Source organism: Octopus bimaculoides, chromosome 10 (assembly GCF_001194135.2).
Source record: "Octopus bimaculoides isolate UCB-OBI-ISO-001 chromosome 10, ASM119413v2, whole genome shotgun sequence".
NCBI lineage: Eukaryota > Metazoa > Mollusca > Cephalopoda > Octopoda > Octopodidae > Octopus > Octopus bimaculoides.
Genome location: NC_068990.1, coordinates 23056494 through 23060784, shown reverse-complemented (window position 1 = coordinate 23060784; position 4291 = coordinate 23056494). Strand labels below are relative to the sequence as shown.

Sequence of the window (4291 nt, the reverse complement as noted above, 5' to 3'; positions counted from 1 at the left end):
AAGCACAACACCACCGGTTGTCAAGTGGGAGTGGGGAACACAAATCACGCACACACACACACATACGACAGGCTTCTGTCAGTTTCCTTCTACTAAATCCACTAACGAAGCTTTGGTCGGCCTGAGGCAATACTAGAAGACACTTGCCCAATGTGTCATAGAATGGGACAGAAACTAGAACCATGTGGTTGGGAAGTAGACTTCTTATCACACAGTCAGTCCTAATCTTATAAAATATTAGCCTCCCCAATGGGGAATCAGTCTCCAGTCTCCCATGTAACGGGCAGGGATACTTATATCTATACTACTAAGTTATTTTAATTGAACTTATTGAATTCTTTCATTCAGCAAGCTGGCAGAATCATTAGATCATTGGTCAGCTTTGCTTTTCATCCATCTGGGGTCAATAAAATAAATGACCCATCAAGTGCTGAGGTCAGTGCCATTGACTAAACCCTCGATTTAAAATTACTGCTCTTGTTCCTAAATCACAAACTATTTCTGAATTCTTCATCCTGAAAGTCATTTATCTATTATTAAATGAAGGCGCATGGCTCAGTGGCTACAGCATCAGGCTCACAATCATGAGGTAGTTAGTTCGATTTCTGGACTGGGTTGTGTGTTATGTTCTTGAGCAAGACACTTTATTTCACATTGCTCCAGTTCACTCAGCTGTAAAAATGAGTTGCAGTGTCACTGGTGCCAAGCTGCATCAGCCTTTGCCTTTCCTTTGGATAACATCAGAGGCACAGAGGAGAGAGGCTGGTATACATAGGCGACTTGGTCTTCCATAAACAACCTTGGACTTGTACTTCAGAGGGGAACTTTCTAGGTGCAATCCCATGGTCATTCATGATTAAATGGGTCTTCTTTTTAAATGATATTTAAAAAAAAAAAATACCAAAATTGTTTTAAACACAGAATTTTGGAACTAAATGTCAACTGTTAGAAAAACATTCTTTGTAGTCTTCAGTATTATTGTTTAACGATAACTGGCAGTCAGTTGCTTACAACAATAAGGGTTTCAGTTGATTCAATCACCAGAACAGCCTACTTGTGAAATTAACATGCAAGTGGCTGAGTATTCCACGATCACGCAAAACTTTAATGTAGTGCTCAGGGAGTTTCAGTGTGACACAGAATGTGACGAGGCTGGCCCTTTGAACTACAGGTACAATTCATTGCTGCCAGTGGAGCGGATTGGAACAATGTGAAATAAAGTGTCTTGCTGAAGGGCGCAATGCACCACTCACAACGAACCAAACTCACAACCTTCCAATTGTGGGCCAAATACCCAAACCACTAAGCCACATACCTTGTTGTTTACTTTTGTAAATATTTGTTGTTGTTTAACACCAGGCCTGCTCTGATTGAGCAGGCTCTATGATCAGAGCTGTTGCAGCCATTGTTATTGCATTCTTTACGTATGTCCTGAACAAACAATTCTACAGTTTCTGTGATGTTACATGTGAAGACGAAGGAAATACAAATTCACTCATATATGTCGGATATTAGTCATAGTAGTAGTAGTAGTTGTTGCAGTAGTAGTAGTATAGGACTTACGCTGTAACAGTATGTTGCTGCATCTACCATTTGTTGGTGATTCCCAACTGGCAGATAACACCTTTGCACCACTCAGGGGGGACAACTCTCCAACCTATGGGTCAGCTTGGGTAGTTGGTGGTGGTGGTGAGGGTTTTACTAGGTCAGAGTGCATATTCTACTAAACTGCTTTTAGTTATCTTGGATGCTGGACCTTACAGAGGAAACGACAAGGGTCTGGGGAGATGTGGCGATTTGCTGTACTCGATAAGATGCATCAGGCTAAGTAAAATCGCTGACTTCCACAAATACAGGTGTGTCCTTCCAGGTGCCGGTGCCACTTATAAAGCACCCGTGCTGATGCTGCGTAAATGCACCCATGCTGGTGGCATATATAAAAGCAACCAGCACACTTTTAGGTGGTTGGCATTAGGAAGGGCATTCGGCCATAGAAACCATGTCACAACAGACAGTTGAAATCTGGACAATTCCCTGCTACCCAGCTCCATGTCAGACTCCAACCTGTGCCAACATGGAAAGCAGATGCTAAATGATGATGATGAGGGGAAACGGGTATATTTTTTGACATGCCAGGCCTCACAAAGCACTAGAGCAATGTTTTGCTCAAGAACACAAGATACTGCCCTGTCTGGGAATCAAACCCATGATCTGGTGATTGCGAGTACAAACCCTAACTACTCGGCCACACACCTACACATTAATGACAGAGACAATATTATTATTATTGAATATTATTATAAGGTGTTGAGCTGGCAGAAACGTTTGCACACCAGGTGAAATGCTTAGCGGTATTTCGTCTGCTGCTACGTTCTGAGTTCAAATTCTGCTGAGGTCAACTTTGCCTTTCATCCTTTCGGGGTTGATAAATTAAGTACCAGTTACGCACTGGAGTCGATGCAATCAACTTAATACCTTTGTCTATCCTTGTTTGTCCCCTCTTTTACATGCTACCGGCACAGGAGCCAGTTAGGTGGGCCTGACATTGATCACGTTCGGATGGTGCTTTTTACGTGACACTGGCACAAGAGCCAGTCAGTGGGTACTGACTTCGGCCATGATCAATTTGTGCTTTTTAGGTGCCACTGGCATGGGAGCCAGTCAGGTGGGCCTGGCATCAATCATATTTCGATGGTGCTTTTTACGTACCAATTTTTTTTCTTTTTTGTTTTGTTTTTGAAAAATTTTATCCTTATATTAGAAGTATAAGAACATCATTATTCTGCGGTGTTGGTCCCGAGAAATCTTTTTGTGTTGATGTTTTATGCATAAAAGCATAAAGCTATCTGTAGCAGATAAAAACTGTCCCACACAGGTAGTGGAAACTACTGTATCACATGATTTCAGCATGTTTTGTACCTCATCAACTGCAGATATTTGCTAACCATATGCTAGTAAAATCTCCCTTTCACCAGTTTACAGAGAAACAGCAGCTATTTCAGTCATTGGTGTTGCTTATGGTTGGCAGGCTGGAAATAAATCAGATATTAATGACAAAAACAGTATTATTAACAAATGGCAGTCTTTAAATCCTGTTTAATGTACATGCATTATAAGAGGGCAATAATACTGCAGTGTTTATCCTCATAAAGCTTTTTGTATAGACGTTTAATGCATAAAAACATTGAATACCATCCTGCACGTATGTATAAGGCAGGCAGAAAACCATGCACCAAAACATTATATTTAAGATGGCAAGCTGGCTGCATCATTAGCACATCAGGCAAAATGCTTAGCAACATTTCGTCTGTCCTTACATTCTGAGTTCAAATTTCACTGAGGTCGACTTTACCTTTCATCCTTTCAGGCTTCATGAAATAAGTACCAGTTGAATACAGGGGGTCAGTGTTATCAACTTACTCCTCCCCCTGAAATTTCAGGCCTTGTGCCTATAGTAAAAAGGTTTCTTATTATTATTAAGGTGATGAATTGACAGAATTGTTTGCACACCTGTCAAAATGCTTAGTGGTATTTTGTCTGACTTTGTTCTGAGTTCAAATGCCACTGAGGTCAACTTTGCCTTTCATTCTTTCGGGTTCATTGAATTAAATACCAGTTGAGTTGATATGATCAACTGTCCCATCCTCTCAAATTCCAGGCCTTGTGTTTATAGTAGAAAGGATTATTATTATTATTGACTGAAATGGCAGTGCGTGCCATCAAAGTGACACTGGGGTACAATTATACAAAGCCCAGTATACCCATCATGACTACCCGTCTGACAAGGGTGCGCCAGGCACATGCATCACAACCGTATGTATGTGCATGACATGGTCATCTTATATCAAGACAAACAGCTCATGACCTTGCAGGTAGGGCCCAGTTAGAATTTTCTTCAGGTCCAGTAAGCCCATCCCACTCAAAAGATCCCTGATTAAGGGTCTATTCTCATTATTATCATTATTTTTCATTTTGTTCATCATACACATTGTTTCCATCATTATTTTATGTATTTTATTCAATTTTGGAAAAATTCAAGCATATCTTTGACAATTCTGGAGTGCATTGAACTTATTTTGCATGTGTATTGCATATATATATATATATATATATATATATATATTGCCAGTATATACACAGTGAAGCTATACAATAGCGTCGTATTTATATCGATTGCTATTTTCCAGTAAATATCGGTGCCTTGTTGTACCATTCTTCTGAATTTATATATATATACCCTTATAGGGCTATTTTTTGCTGGAAATTAATACATTTGTATTGAAATATTTTT

At 39.9% G+C, this 4291-nt stretch overlaps 1 protein-coding gene across 1 annotated transcript in view; it reads left to right on the top strand.

Moving 5' to 3' along the window:
• Positions 1-4291, top strand: part of LOC106873980 (UDP-glucose:glycoprotein glucosyltransferase 1) — a 186770-nt gene that overhangs the window by 1300 nt on the left and 181179 nt on the right. The window lies entirely within an intron of this gene.